The sequence below is a fragment of the Rutidosis leptorrhynchoides genome, chromosome 1, assembly GCF_046630445.1.
Source record: "Rutidosis leptorrhynchoides isolate AG116_Rl617_1_P2 chromosome 1, CSIRO_AGI_Rlap_v1, whole genome shotgun sequence".
In the NCBI taxonomy this organism is placed as follows: domain Eukaryota; kingdom Viridiplantae; phylum Streptophyta; class Magnoliopsida; order Asterales; family Asteraceae; genus Rutidosis; species Rutidosis leptorrhynchoides.
In genome coordinates, this window is record NC_092333.1 from 257238516 (window position 1) to 257256429 (window position 17914).

The 17914-nt window shown below is 31.8% G+C and overlaps 1 non-coding gene across 1 annotated transcript; it reads left to right on the forward strand.

Annotated features, from left to right (window-relative positions):
• The first annotated feature begins 8349 nt into the window (after positions 1-8349).
• LOC139886689 (small nucleolar RNA R71) lies at positions 8350-8456 on the forward strand. Its single transcript, XR_011772563.1, has one exon. It is a non-coding gene; the product is annotated as a small nucleolar RNA R71 (small nucleolar RNA).
• The last annotated feature ends 9458 nt before the right edge of the window (positions 8457-17914 follow it).

Here is a 17914-nt window from a genome sequence, read left to right on the forward strand (position 1 = left end):
CTAAAATTAAATCTAACTTTCTTTAGATGTTGTTTTAGCGAATTAAATTATACCCCGACTATTCAAATTGAGATTTAATCCGGTTTTAACTTTCGCTAATACCAAAATTATAACGGTCTTCCCTTTTTATAATTACACGATTATATAAACTATAATATTACCCAAACCACCGGATCACACTTCTAAATTGTTGTCAATAATTTGTCCATATGTCCGTCTAGATCACCGAGGTGTTGAAACATAATTTATGTAAATTTATTGCACTTTCGCTTATTAATTTAATAAATTATGTGATAGGGGTAAAAATATTAAATTATATAACAATGGGTCTATGATTAAACTCAATGTTAAAAATAGTCAAAGTTACACCATAATATTGTAAATGGTTCAATCCATTTGTCCAGAGGTTTTACATTTTAGTCACCACTGTGGGTATTTAGTTGGACATTATAACGGCATAAAAATATAAATTATATAAAGTGGACATGGTAACAATAATAATAATAATAATAATAACAATAGTAAAAATAACGATAATAACGATACGTGAAAATAAAGTTGGGACGTGGAGGCTTACAGCGAGTTGGAACGGTAAAAAGTGATATTATTAGCGTAGCGGTACACGGACAGAACTCTGACTTAAAAACCCGTAAATTAAACGTTACAATACCTAAACTAAACTTATCTTAAACTAAAATAATAATTATAAATATAAATATATTTAAGAGACAGAGAATGAAAATGGAAAATGAAATATTATGTTGGTTTTTTAACTCGATCAGAACACAGCCTTTTATAGGCATTTTTTGGATTTTTGATCCCCATGCAAGTGCATGAGGTTTTAGTGTATTTGCCATGCACTTGCATGGGCTTGGTTTTCAGCTCATATTACCTTGGACACTAGCTTATTGACATAGATAAAAATAAATAAATAAATAAATATATATATATATATATATATATATATATATATATATATATATAATTATATATATATTATATTATATTCTTGTGCATAGTTGACTCGTAATTTTGGCTCCGTTGTCTCGTACGTTTACGCCCGGTTTATGTCTCGGTCTCGGTTTCTCGAACGCATTTTCGTAAAATTTAATATCGTGTACTTTGCGTTCCGCGACTTGTACTTTTGTCAATTTTTAGCCGTCATTCATCGATAAATTAAACCACTTGGAGTGTAACTTGTACTTTTGAGCATTTTGGATGTTTTGGTCTTTCAAATCTTCGTTTTCGTCTTTAAATCTTCATTTTCGAGCGATTTGCGTCTTTCGTCTTCGCACTTATTTATTTAAACGATTACAACTAAAAATAAGGAAATTACAATTAAAAACATTACATATTGGAACGATATTGCGTCTAAATATATGATCATTTTAAGCAATATCAAATATCCCCACACTTGAACGTTGCTTGTCCTCAAGCAATACCAAACTTGAAATAAACTTCACTCAAATCACTTCTTTATTCTCACACTTTATACATCAGTGATTTTGATACGGCGGTATGAACAATGATAGTAACGATGTGGTTTACAGTCTCACATGACTATGAAAATTTAGATCCTTAAGGAAATTGGATCTTTATGAAAACTTTTGATCTTTTGAAAATTCAAGCTAGATTTTACCCTAGACAAGTTTTTCGATTTAACCCTTTATCGGTGTTGCAAAATGTTTTTATGGGTTTCAGATTTTTAAATTTTAGCTCAAAACTTGCGGTTTTGTGTCACCCACTTGCTAACCTTGTATTAGGAAAGCACACGCCCAATATACTTGCTCCGTATATTACCTTTCGGTAAACTACCGTCCGGTTGTAAAGGAAAGCGTTGAACAAGCAGCTGTTAAGGCAATGTCTAATGACATGCATTTGATTATGGTCCAAAAACGTGTCGGATGCAATTATTATCCTTTGTAGGAGAAATAGCAAAGATCACCCTATAATTTTTCGGTCTGGCACAAGGTCCTGTCTTTGACCATACTATGCAACCACCGTTCTTACGGTTGACACCCGATTTGGTTCAGGTGACCTAATGAATTCTGATGAATTCTTAGGATTTTACGTTCAATGGTAATGAACGCGTTGAAAATAGGTTTTCAGAAAAAAAATCGGTTTTAATTTGATCAAAATATTTTCTCGTTCAAGCTCGAGTTTAGATATCATTGAATTCCATGAGTTTGTAATTCTCAATCTTTAATGTCAATCTCAAGGATTGAGTAATATCAGGCTTAAAAGCTGATTTATAATCTTTAAGGAGATTATCCTTTCTGGGGGTCTGATTCATTAGTATTATCAAGCTAATTTGCACGGCGCCCTCCCTATTTTATGAGATAGATCCTCTCATGGATAGGATAAGTCTGACCACTTGGCAACCCTGTTTGATGCTGAGGTCCGTAGATTTCCAGCTGATTTTCGAGAAAACTTTTCAAGGTTTTTCGTAGACTCTACAACTGGTCTGGACGACAACTTCCTGACCTAAATCAAGAAGCGTGTTTCTTTTTCTGAAGACTTTACTTCATTTTAATGATGGAATTGATTCATCGTGTAGATCCATATTTTCTTTAATTTTTCAAATTTAATGGGTAAAACAAATTTATACAGCCCAAAGCAAAAGTACCTGCAATAAACTTCACACAAACATGTGATTCTCCCCACACTTAGCTTTTTTCTTGAATCTTTTTATTTCTGATTTAATCAAATAAATTCATAAATTTGGTAGTTTCTCAGTTTATGTTCTCCTTGAGGTAACAATAATTTCAGTATTAACACCTAGTTTTATCGTTCATAAACATATTAAACAAGATTTGAATTCATTTAGTTAAAAATTTTTAAAATTTTCACAAAATTTAGAAAATAAGTCAAGTGTATAAACCCGAGAGAATTTATAATCCCTCCCCACACTTGAGATCATGCAATGCCCTCAATTGCAATGAAATCAGAAATGATAAAATTCAGGAGGGCAATTAGTATAGAAAGGGAGTTAAAACCTCTTTAATTAAAAAGCTGTAACTTAATACCAGTCTTTGAAAATGCATCTTTTACCCTTATATAAACTACAAACATATATACATATTTTTGAAGTTTGGTATATTACCCCACATTCATATAATATTTTTGGCATACTTTAGATCAATAATATTAAAATAATGATAACAAAATTTTTCGCCCCGTCCTTGGGTAAAGCAATTTCGGTTCTACGACCTAGTGTTTAACTCACGACGAATTTTAGAAATTATTTTTTTAAACTTAAAGAAATAAAGTAAATTTTATTTTTAAATTCACACAAAACTTAAATTTAAAAAGCATATTAATTTCATACAAAACTTAAAAAAAATTCAGAATGGAGGGAGAAGACTAGTTCTTTAGTGTCTGCTAGGGAAAGACCAATCGGGCTCCACTCTCGAAATATTTTGAAACATTTTAAGAAGGCGAGTGTTTAGCTAAAATTACCTTGTATTCATTTGTCCTTAGGGTAGAATGTGATGTCATCTCTTTCAGTGTTGTTGAACCCTTCATAATAGAATTTAAGTCTATGACCATTCACATTAAAAGTACCACCATTCTTGCCATATAACTTTACGTATCCAGATGGAAATGCATTTTTTACTTCATACGGTCCCGTCCATCGGGACTTAAGTTTCCCAGGTGAAAACTTAAAACGTGATTGAAAAACTAGAAATTTGTCTCCCGGTTCAAATGCTTTCTTCTCTTTTAAGCGAGCATCGTGCCATTTCTTAGTTTTCTCTTTGTAAGATCTCGAGTTTTCATATGCTTGAAGTCTTAGCTCGTCTAATTCATGCAATTGTAAGAATCAATTTTCTCCGGCTTCCACAAGGTCTGTATTACATTCTTTTAGTGCCCAATACGCCTTGTGTTCAACCTCGACAGGTAGATGACATGCCTTACCATATATTAATCGGAAAGGAGTGGTACCAATGGGCGTTTTGAATGCGGTTCTAAATGCCCACAGCGCATCATCTAGCTTTCGATGCCAGATTTTTGGATTATTCTTAACCGTTCTTTCTAAAATTCGTTTAAGACCTCGATTTGTGTTTTCAACTTGGCCACTCGTTTGAGGGTGGTAAGAAGTTGAGAAACGATGATTAACTCCGTACTTTTTCAGCACTTTCTCGAGTATTTGATTTGTAAAATGAGTTCCACGATCACTGATTAATGCTTTTGGAATCCCGAAACGCGAGAAAAGGTTTATAAGAAAGCTGACAACAACTCGAGCATCGTTAGTGGGTAGGGCTTTTGATTCAGCCCATTTAGAAACATAATCGACTGCTACGAGAATGTATTTGCATTTGTTAGAAGCGGGGAATGGACCCATGAAGTCAATACCCCAAATGTCAAATACTTCGCATACTAGGATGCTTTGTTGTGGCATTTCGTCTCTCTTGGAGATATTTCCAGATCTTTGACAAGCGTCACAGGTTTTTACCATATTGTATGCATCTTTGAAAATTGTAGGCCAGTAAAAACCTGAGTCAAAGACCTTCTTAGCTGTATAGCTTGGTCCGAAATGTCCACCAGCCGGTCCTTCATGACAGTGCTTTAGAATTTGTTTAGCTTCTTTGCCATATACACATCGACGAATAACTTGATCTGCTCCTATACGAAAGAGATTAGGGCTTTCCCAAAAGTAAAACTTCAGATCAGCGAAAAATTTCTTCTTTTGCTGGTAAGTTTGATTTTTAACAAGAATACCTGCAGCTAGATAGTTGGCAAAGTCCGCAAACCATGGAATTTCTTCTTCCGTTTCAATTTTCATTAGGAACTCGTCCGAAAAAGTATCGTGAATGACAGATTCGTCGAGAGTTTCTAAGTTAGGATTTTCAAGACGGGACAAGTAATCCGCAGCGAGATTTTCAGCACCCTTTTTATCTTTGATTTCAATGTCGAATTCTTGTAGGAGAAGAATCCAACGAATGAGTCTAGGTTTAGCATCTTGCTTTTTGAATAAGTACTTTAGGGCTGAATGATCGGTATAAACAATTGTTTTAGATAACACTAGGTAAGATCTAAACTTATCGAAAGCAAAAACTACTGTAAGAAGCTCCTTCTCAGTAGTTGTGTAATTCAACTGAGCTCTTGTAAGTGTTTTACTTGCATAGTAGATTGGTTGAAATTTGTTATCTTGACGTTGACCTAAAACAGCTCCCAGCATGAAATCACTAGCATCACACATTAGCTCGAAAGGTTTGGACCAGTCGGGTGATACCATAATAGGTGCATTCGTAAGTTTCTCTTTCAGAATGGAGAAATCATTTAGACATTCGTCGTTGAAATCGAATGTACTGTCTTTCTCAAGAAGTTTAGTCATGGGTCGAGCGATTTTGGAAAAGTCCTTTATGAATCGCCGATAGAATCCCGCATGACCAAGGAAACTACGAATTCCCTTGACATTGGTTGGAGGAGAAAGTTTTGAAATAACGTCGATCTTAGCTTTGTCTACTTCCATTCCAGCTCGAGAAATCTTGTGTCCTAAAACAATGCCTTCCTTCACCATGAAGTGGCATTTCTCCCAGTTTAAAACAAGATTTGATTCTTCACAACGAATTAGCATTCGTTCAAGGTTTGAGAGACATGAGTTGAAGGAGTCTCCAAAAATAGAGAAATCGTCCATAAAGACTTCTATACTTTCTTCAATCATGTCATGAAAAATTGCCATCATACACCTTAGGAAGGTGCCTGGTGCGTTGCATAATCCGAATGGCATTCGTCGGTAGGCAAAAGTACCAAATGGACAAGTAAATGTGGTCTTGTCTTGGTCTTTTGGATCAATTGGAATTTGAAAATAACCGGAGAATCCATCAAGGAAACAGTAATAATCTTTTCCCGCCAAACGTTCTAGCATTTGGTCGATAAATGGTAGCGGGAAATGATCTTTCCTTGTAGCGTCGTTTAGACGACGATAGTCTATACAGACTCTCCACCAGTCACTGTTCTTGTAGGAACGAGTTCGTTTTTATCATTTAGAATAACAGTCGTACCCCCTTTCTTGGGTACTACTTGCATAGGACTAACCTATGGGCTATCGGATATAGGGTAAATTAACCCGGCATCAAGTAATTTGATGACCTCCTTTTTGACAACTTCTTTCATGTTAGGGTTTAACCTCCGTTGCCTTTGTACCACGAGTTTAAAATCTTCTTCCATTAGGATTTTGTGAGTACAATAAGTAGGGTTAATCCCAGGAATATCAGATGTTTTCCAAGCAATTGCCTTTTTGTGAGTTTTTAAAACAGACATTAACCTACCCTTTTCGTCATTGGAAAGTTTTGATGAAATTATGACGGGTAATTGTGACGTTCCTTGGAGATAAGCATACTCCAAATGTTCCGGGAGTTCTTTAAGCTCCAAGGTGGGTGGTTCTTCCAAGGAAGATTTTATCCGGAACCTATTACCATTGGTAATTTCTTCAAAAGGTTCATCTTCCCTAGGAATTTCTTCTTCTACGTATTCTTCATTAGTGAATACCTTCAACAGCTTGTCTAACTCTATATCGACATCAAAATCTTCACCTTCATCCATCGGGGTGAAATCTGAGGTGTCGATATTTAATAGTTCTTGTAGTTCTTCCTCAATACAACAATCAACAATGTCTATTTGGAAACATTCGTCATCAGGAGACATAGGGTGTTTCATAGCCTTATCTATGTTCAATATAATTCTATCCTCTCCCACACCTAAGCTAAGATTTTTCTCTTTTACGCGCACAATTGCATCTGCAATATTTAGAAAGGGACGCCCTAGAATTAGTGGAACCTTACTATCTTCTTCCATTTCAAGAACAACGAAATCAGCAGGAAAGATTAAGTGATTTACTTTAACCGGTAGGTTGTCAGCAATGCCAATAGGATAGTTGTAAGTTCTATCAGATAATCGTATACACATCCTGGTTGGTTTTAAATCACCTAAGTTCAATTTTAAGTACAAAGAGTGAGGCATAAGATTAATGCTTGCTCCTAAATCAGCTAATGCATCGTACATTACTGAATCTCCCATCAGACAAGGAATGATGAAACTTCCAGGATCTCCAAGTTTTGGTGGCAAATTTTGCTTTTGTAAAATTACCGAGCATTCCTCATTAAGGAATGTGGTTGACACTTCTGCATATTTTCCTTTGTCTGCTATAAGATCTTTGATAAACCTTCCATAATTCGGCATACCCACAAGAACATCTACAAGCGGTACATTTATACAAATTTGCTTAATCATTTCAACAAACTTGTTGTACTGTTCTTGTAATTTATCTTTCTTTAAGCGTTGCGGATATGGAATTGGAGGTTTGTATACCTTCAATGGTGGTTGATTTTGAGTCTTTGGTGCGTTTGTGGTTGGCATCATATTTTCTTCCACCACAGGTTCTTTGTCTTTTGAAACAGGAATATGAGCATGAGGGTTTGGAATATCTGGCTTAATGGTTAACCCACTTTCCGTAGTTATGGAATTAACTTGCGAAAAATTACTTGGATTTTGAGTTTCCTTACCCTTAGGGTTTGGTTGTGTGTTGGATGGTAAAGTTTCTGATTGTCTTTCAGCAAGCAATTGGGATATTCTTCCCATATCTCTTTCAAGGTTTTGAATTGACACTTGATGATTCCTTTGCACTTGCTCATTTCCCGTTTGGACTTGATGTAATTGTCTCTTCACTTGCTCATTCGTTTCTGATTGACTTTTGACAAAATTCATCATAACTTCTTCAAAGTTAGATTTCTTCTCTACTGGTTGCGTGTTATGATTTTGTTGTTGATATGGTAATTGAGGTAACGGTTGTTGTTGTAAATTTTGTTGAGGTGGAAATGGAGGTTGGTTTCTATTGAAAAAGCCAGGTGGTCCATTTCTTTGAAAAGAAAAATTCTTCGGGTTTTGATATCCTGGGTTTGCAGGTTGATAATTAGAATTCCCTCCTTGAAAATTGCCTTGTCTTTGATTGGCCATAAAATTAACTTGTGCTACTGAGTTCATTGACCGATCATTGATATCACAATCTTTCGTGAAATGTGGCTGTCCACAGATTTCACAGCCTACTTGCAATGCTAAAACTGTTGAATTTAGTTTCTCTATTTCTCTTCCAAACTTTTTGAATTGATTCGACAGTGAAGCTATGGTTGTGTTGTTGTCTTCATTTTCTTCAAGGCTTGCCACCGTCCTTCTAGGTTGTTGATCTCTAGACGGTGTCCATTCAAAAGTATGAATGACATGTCTTCTAACATGTCATACGCTTGATTTGGTGATTTGTACATAAATACTCCTCCAGCGGAGGAATCTAACATACCACGAGTATGTTCATCAATACCACGATAAAAAGTTTGTACTATTTGCCCTTTTTGCAATCCGTGTTGCGGACAATTTCGTAACATTCTTTTTAATCTTTCACATGCATCATAAAGAGTTTCATCCGCCTTTTGTTTAAAAGTGGCGATTTCAGTTCTAAGTCTTTCGGCTTTTGCCGGTGGAAAAAATCGGGTAATGAATTTATCTCTTAATTCGTTGAAAGTTGTGATAGAATCAGGTTTTGATGCTTTCAACCATGCTTTTGCGTCTCCGATTAACGAGTATGGAAAAGTTCTTAACTTAAATGCATATGAAGAAACATCTTTGTTTTTATACAGTTCACATAAATCTTCAAAAGCTTCTAGATGTTCTATCGGATTATTATTAAGTCTTCCATCGAATTGGTTCTCACGAACCCTGTGCATAAATTGCCCCTTGACTTCCCAGTTTTCAGCCTCAATTTCAGGTCTTCTTATAGGTGCAAGAGCGAGAGGGGGAGCAGTTTGTCTGGTATTCCACATTGGTAGATCATTTGGATCAGGTATTACTTCAGCCATTTCTTCTTTAATGACGATGGTTTCAGGTTCAGTTTTGATTTCTGGTTGACCACTAATGTTTCCTACTTGTTTTTTGATATTTTTAGGTGTTTTCGGTTTACTAGTACTACCTATTTTTTTTTGTTTTTCCTGTTTTAATCTTTTGATCAAGCCTCTTTCAGGTTCTGGATTAAGTGCAACGAGTTTAGGATTTCCTGAACGGGTCATACAATTACTAAATTGTATGTAGTCTTAAAGGATTTATTCACTAAGTGTATAAACATTGAACTTTCTTGAAAATAAATTTTCACGAAAGGATCGAATAACATAAAAACAATGATAAAAACCTTTAAACAAACAGATTTTCCTTCTGATTTTGCCCACGTTTCGAATAGCCAAAAGATGCAGCAGAGGGGCAGGATTCGTTTGGTCCCAATATAATTGGGTACTGTTTGGCTCCAATAACCCAGTCCACGTACAAATCCAACTACTACTACGAATCAGAAAAATTATCTATTTATTTAACTGCCAACTTTTCCCCGGCAGCGGCGCCAAAAAGTTGATGTGCGTGATCGTGTCTTTTTATTTTAAACGGACTTAGATTTAATTTAGTACACGAATTGGTTGTGAGTAAATGGCTTTTTTATGATTTCGGATTGATTTCACACATATAGGCAACTTTGTCCTATCCGTATAGTAATATTTTATTTGGTAAATCCGGTTCATTCCACAGGAAAATGGAGTTTTCAGGTGTTTTAATTGTTAAAAGTTAAACTATTAAAATGGGGGGGTTTTGGATTAGGCTTTAATTATAACTAAACGCAATTTAAATTTAACTAAAACGAAATAACTAAATTAACGAAACTAAATAAAACTACAATTTATACTAATTTGTAAAAAGTAGAGAAATAAGATTTTTCATGGCAATATAGTAAAATAGTAAAAAGTAATTAAAGTTTACAATATGGTAAAAAGTAATACGGTAAAAGTAAATAAAATTTATCTGCGTAGTAAAAAGTGAAATTGATGAGATTTAAAATAAAGTAAAGTAGTGGCTACTAAAATATGTCCCCTCTGGATTATGGATTGTTTTTAAGTCCGATTACGATGTTTTAATATATATCCTTATATTTTATCTTTCGATTTATAAAGATTTAACTAACTAAAATTAAATCTAACTTTCATTAGATATTGTTTTAGCGAATTAAATTATACCCCGACTATTCAAATTGAGATTTAATCCGGTTTTAACTTTCGCTAATACCAAAATTATAACGGTCTTCCCTTTTTATAATTACACGATTATATAAACTATAATATTACCCAAACCACCGGATCACACTTCTAAATTGTTGTCAATAATTTGTCCATATATCCGTCTAGATCACCGAGGTGTTGAAACATAATTTATGTAAATTTATTGCACTTTCGCTTATTAATTTAATTAATTATGTGATAGGGGTGAAAATATTAAATTATATAACAATGGGTCTATGATTAAACTCAATGTTAAAAATAGTCAAAGTTACACCATAATATTGTAAATGGTTCAATCCATTTATCCAGAGGTTCTACATTTTAGTCACCACTGTGGGTATTTAGTTGGACATTATAACGGCATAAAAATATAAATTATATAAAGTGGACATGGTAACAATAATAATAATAATAATAATAATAATAATAATAATAATAATAATAATAATAATAATAATAATAATAATAATAACAATAGTAAAAATAACGATAATAACGATACGTGAAAATAAAGTTGGGACGTGGAGACTTACAACGAGTTGGAATGGTAAAAAGTGATATTATTAGCGTAGCGGTACACGGACAGAACTCTGACTTAAAAACCCGTAAATTAAACGTTACAATACCCAAACTAAACTTATCTTAAACTAAAATAATAATTATAAATATAAATATATTTAAGAGACAGAGAATGAAAATGGAAAATGAAATATTATGTTGGTTCTTTAACTCGATCAGAACACAGCCTTTTATAGGCATTTTTTGGATTTTTGATCCCCATGCAAGTGCATGAGGTTTTAGTGTATTTGCCATGCACTTGCATGGGCTTGGTTTCCAGCTCATATTACCTTGGACACTAGCTTATCGACATAGATTAAAATAAATAATATATATATATATATATATATATATATATATATATATATATATATATATATATATATATATATATATATATATATATATATATATATATATATAATTTATATAATTATATATATATATTATATTCTTGTGCATAGTTGACTCGTAATTTTGGCTCCGTTGTCTCGTACGTTTACGCCCGGTTTATGTCTCGGTCTCAGTTTCTCGAACTCATTTTCGTATAATTTAATATCGTGTACTTTGCGTTCCGCGACTTGTACTTTTGTCAAATTTTAGCCGTTATTCATCGATAAATTAAACCACTTGGAGTGTAACTTGTACTTTTGAGCGATTTGCGTCTTTCGTCTTCGCACTTATTTATTTAAACGATTACAACTAAAAATAAGGAAATTACAATTAAAAACATTACATATTGGAACGATATTGCGTCTAAATATATGATCATTTTAAGCAATATCAATCATCACCACATTCATCATCATTCTTATTTACGTTCACCATCTTATGTATAATCGTAGTACCACCTTAAGCATCGTCACCAAAACAACCATCAACTCCATCATACATATTGATATATATGAAGTACTTCACAAAATCAAACCCAAATTCTTTAATACCCCTTTCCATCATATTCCTAGTTATTAATTTATAAAAGGGCTTCTAATACATACCTTAATAAATCAATATGGGATCTTTTGTTTGTGTATTTTATGTTACTAGAAGAGTTCCTATCCGTAATTCAGTGTTGTTGGTTGTGTCTGAACTAACAGCAAAATTGACCCAAGTTTTTTATCACAACAATAGTTTGCGGTTTTTAATACTTTCCTAATTTTGTTTCGATTGAACACAGCACCCATCAAGGCTTTATCATCATGAATATATAACTAAAAAGCGACCTGTCACTTTGAATAACTTAATTATGGTCGGCTATGTAGTGACCCAAGTTGACGTATTGTTTCATTTACGATGAAGGAGTAGTGGAATTTGGAATCCAATAAAGCGTCCCCATCTTGTCCACTTGCATCGAATTATTGGTTATATAAAGTGAGATATTATAATATCAAATACCTCCCAAATTCCTCCCAGCATGTTCCTATCATTATCTTTCAGTTTGAAAGGAATACAAACACAACAGCAGCGGCATTTGATCAAAGCAGATGTGAGGTGTTCGAATGACGGTTTAAACAAACGTGGAGCTGCAGCAGTAATTTACGATGGTGATGGAATGTGGTTTATGGTGATCTGAAAAATAACTGAAACAAAATAGATGGTTGTTGTTTGATCATGAGAAGTAAAAGAGAAACCCAATTGGGTTTGGGTTCCTTTGACAATTCGATGATCATAAACAGAAAATAAGTCGGTTCATGTGGTGGTTAAGTGATTTCTGAATTTATAGTGTTTGAAGGTGATAAGGGTATGGTGTTTGGGTTTGTAATTAAAACAGATGACAGAAAGTAATACTGACTGATGGTTCTTGTTGTAGTTGGGTTTGGTGATGATTGAGCTGTGATGGTTCACGATAGGATATAGAAAGAGAGAGAGGTGTAGGGTGGCGGATGACTTGGAAGTTGGTGAGGAAGATGATCGATGATGGTGATGTAAGGTCGATGACTGAAACAGAAGAGAAAATATGTACCGCAGGTTTTTCTTGGTTTATATTAGATCAGGAAAAGATGTAACAAAACGGGTTATGTTGGTGTGGTGATGGTTGATAAAGATGGTGGTCGAAAAAGTTTTGAGAGTGGTGGTGATAATCAAGTGAGTTTTCGTTTTGTTAATTTCTGTTTTTTTTTCCCTTTTCAATTGCATTGTGAAGATAGAATTATATGTAGCTTGTAATCGAATATTTGATGCAGTACACTTGATTGTTTGTATTGTAAACTGATTTGGACGCGTAACAATAGCAGACATGAAGTACGAGTATTCTGTATCAGATGGAGAAAAGAATTAAAAGTTGAATATGACTTGCAACAGAATTTTTGTTCGTGTCTGTAAGTTGGAATTGCTCAGTACAAGTTTACAGAAAGGATTCTTAATTTGATGTTGATTAAAGAAGATTTGATAGTCGACAGGATATTGATCCAGTACACAAGAAAAGTATAAATAATTAAAAGGAGAAAAGGATTTTTAATAGAGTTTGAAGTCTTGTGATTGTTTAGAATCAAATTGTACTGGTTTCATACAGAAAGCAAAATTACCTATTCTAACGACCCGTTCTAATCCATCTGGATGAATACATTACATTTGGTTACATCGCGAGGTACTTGACCTCTATATGATACATTTTACAAACATTGCATTCGTTTTTAAAAGACAATCTTTTTTACATCGAAATTTGACGGCATGCATACCATTTCATAATATATCCAACTAATATTGACCTAGTAGTAATCTTGATGAACTCGACGACTCGAATGCAACGTCTTTTGAAATATGTCATGAATGACTCCAAGTAATATCTCTAATATGAGCAAATGCACAGCGGAAGATTTCTTTCATACCCGAGAATAAACATGCTTTCAAGTGTCAACCAAAAAGGTTGGTGAGTTCATTAGTTTAACATAAATAATCATTTCCATCATTTTAATAGACCACAAGAATTTCATTTCCAGTTTTCATAAATATACGTCCCATGCATAGAGACAAAAATCATTCATATGGTGAACACCTGGTAACCGACATTAACAAGATGCATATAAGAATATCCCCTATCATTCCGGGAAATCCTTCGGACATGATAAAAACGAATTCGAAGTACTAAAGTATCCGGTACTTTGGATGGGGTTCGTTAGGCCCAATAGATCTATCTTTAGGATTCGCGTCAATTAGTAGATCGGTTTACTAATTCTTAGGTTACCAAGCAAAAGGGGCATATTCGGCTTCGATCATTCAACCATATAATGTAGTTTCGATTACTTGTGTCTATTTCGTAAAACATTTATAAAAATTGCGCATGTATTCTCAGCCCAAAAATATAAAGGGTAAAAAGGCAAATGAAACTCACAATACTGTATTTTGTAGTAAAAATACATATGACGACATTGAACAATGCAAGGTTGGCCTTGGATTCACGAACCTATATTAATTATATATATATATATATATATATATATTAACACATATAAAGATAATCGAATAATTTATGTATTATTAGTGTATTAATTGTTACTTTAATTATGTTTTTCATTAATAACTTAATTAATTACAATTATTAATATTTATTGTAAAAATATTAATATAGTTATGTTATATGTAGTAAATATGAATTTTATATAACTATTAGTTATTTGATAAAATAATATTGATAATAATAGATAAAAAGTCGTTTCATCCTATAATAATAATAATAATAGTTATAATAATAATAATGATAAAAATAATACTTTTAATAATAATGATAGAAAATTGATAATTCTAATAATACTTTTAATAATAATAATAATAATAATAATAATAATAATAATAATAATAATAATAATAATAATACTAATAATAATAATAATAATAATAATAATAATAATAATAATAATAATAATAATAATAATAATAATAATAATAATAATAATAATAATAATAATAATAGGAATAATAAGTATACTACCTTAAGGAAATAGCTAAAAATATAGTGTCGCAGCCCGGACTCGAACTCAAGACCTCTCGTTCAATCACACACATACCAAACCACAGCTCTGTTATATTGTTTCTGAATTAATTAGGTTTTTTAAATCCTTTAAACTAGTTGATCTGTCATAATCATAATCCATAAATCATAATCATAACTTATAATCACAATCATAAATCATACGATCATCATCATAATCGTAGATCATCATGAACCCTTATCATCTTCACTTCATAACCTGTCATCATCATCATCATCATCATCATCATCATAATAACAATGTTATTAACGAGCTATGATCCTAATCATCTTCATCACCTTAATCAACATCGTAAACATCAAGTTGATTTCGCTTGTTATGGGTTTCGTACAGTAATAATGAAAACAGCCCAATCAAGTTTAAATGAGCCCAAACCCAATGTTCTCAGCACCATAACAAAAAAAAAAAACCATACATATAGTTTGAAAATGATTGAGAACTGATTACGTCCAAATTCTGTGTTTATATTATATATATAATGTATTTATATATACATATTTATATACCTGTATATACATATATAATCTGTATATATCTTGTATATCTGATTATCTAATTAAATATGTATTCTGCATCTTAAAGAATCATAATATAATTAATAATACAAACTTTATTATTTAACATTAATATTAACCATAATAATAAAACTAATATTAACAATAATATAAATAATAATAATATTAATGATATTATTATCATAATAAGAATAATGATAATGATAACTTTAAATAGAATGGAAATTTTAGTAATAAAGTTAATAATAATACGTTTATTAATCATAATAATAACTAAGATTACTAATAACAATGATGATAATAATATTAATATTAATAATATTAATAATAATATAACAAATTACATGTATCAAATTTTCATATTTATATATTTTAATTAATAATACCAATAATACTGATTTTATTATGAGTATTAATATTTATTTTAATAATAATGATAGTAATAATAACAATATTTTAACTTAGGATTACTTTTAATATTTTAATATTACAATTTGTTAGTTATGTAATGTTTAATAATTACATACTATATATGATTGAATTCTTATACATTACAATATACATATAATCATATTCATATATAAAAATCATATATTTTTACCTATAGATTTATTTTAATTACAACTTTATTATTTTATATATTATTTTACATATTCAATTCAAATGATTAAATTTATTTATATTATTTCAATTTATTATATATACTTAGGTTTATATATATATGTATATATATATATATATATATATATATATATATATATATATATATATATATATATATATATATATATATATATATATATATATATATATATATATTTACATGTTTATTTACACACAATTGTTCGTGAATCGTCGGGTATAGTCACAGGTTAATTGTATTTATGAACACAGTTCAAAAATTTTGAGACTCATCATTACAGTTTTTGCTTATCGTGTCGAAATCATATAAAGATTTAGTTTAAATTTGGTCAGAAATTTTCGGGTCGTCACAGTACCTACCCGTTAAAGAAATTTCGTCCCGAAATTTTAGTGGGATCATCATGGCTGACAATAAGTATGTTTTCATGACTCATATAAGCTGAAAATCAGGGTTTTATCATCAGTCAGTAATATGGTTAAAACAATTCATTTATGTGAAGAGTATGAGTGAAGCTATCACAAAAGAGTGAAATGAATAATTGCATGTTCATCTTAATCGGTGACGTAGTCACGGTTGATTTCTGGAATTCAAGGAATTTAGAGAAAATCTTCGAAATCTGTATAAGATTCGGTTCTTCGGTAATTAAGGAAATTAGAATCCTCCTTGGTTAAATACGATAATCTGTTTCGATTGCTCTGTCAGATATTTCACTATAAATCTACTTCCTTCGTTTCCTTTATATCTTGGAGTTCCATACTTTTGTTTTTTTTTCTTCCCCAATTTAAGTCAAGCGAATAATGATCCGGAATTCATAGATATAAAATTCGAAATGGACATAGCTAATGTTCTAAGAAAAAAATTGTAATAGCACGATCTTGATAGGTTAAATTATCAGAATTCCAGAGAAAAGATAGAACTATCAGGAAGATATGTTCTCGATCTGTTTGGAGATTTGGTAGAATGTAAGAGTCGTGTAACATGGTACATGGTGACGTTATAGTCTGTGAATCATCACATTCCATTAGAAACTCAGCATGACTTACTGTAATATAATCACGTTGATCAAGTGTCATTATATTATACTAACTCATGCATCAGTTCCTAACACTACTTCAAAAACATTCGTAGTTTAAACTTGAAAGTTTACAGAATATAGAAACTAATAGTTTCTTATATGATGTAACACTGATAGTGCAAAGAGATAAATGATTTCAGATAAGATTAGTTATGAAAATATATTCAGAAATATCGAGAATATTTATAATGAAAGATACGATGATATCTTGGAATTTCTAATATCGAAGGATGATGAAGAAGATTTATCCGTAAGGGTTTAGATTCAGAAGCAAGGTGCTCGTTAATAACTTCAGCAGACACTGAATCATTTGGATTCTTTGAAGGCAGGTTTAGTCTTTATGATTTATTCATAACCCCTTCATGGTTTGCTCAATTCATTTTTCAGTACCTAATTTTCTTAGCTTTGCCAACATACTATTCTTTATCATTAAACCTTTGATAGTTACGGTTGTCTATAGTTTCTGCTGCTTTATTCAGCTTTTCAAAATTCAGTGTATTGATTCGTAGACTGGGTGCTTTTCAGAATTTCAGAATGGAAGATCATAATTCTAAGAGATAAATGTTATATGTATACATATAACTGTTGATGTAGACATGTTGCGAGATTTCAAAATACTGATTGCTAATTCCCGGTAATTTACAAGATGCGAATGAGTATATGATATGGTTTTAATGAACATATATAATGGTTTTTCGGAGAAACTTATACCAATGAGTAATGAAGTTGTTGGTAAGTGATAAGGCTAAAAAGGAACATATATTTCATAGCAATATCCCTCCTAAATATTAGGTTTTCATATGTAATTGTATTATATTTTCATTGTAATTGTTTAAATAAATAAGTGCGAAGACAAAAGGCGAAAATGAAGATTTGAAGACACAAACGTCCAAAAAGCTCAAATGTTCAAGATACAATTCAAAAGGTTCAATTTATTGATGAAAAACGTCTAAAAATGACAAGAGTACAAGTTACAAAACGCAAAGTACAAGATATTAAATTGTACGCAAGGACGTTCGAAAATCCGGAACCGGAACATGAGTCAACTA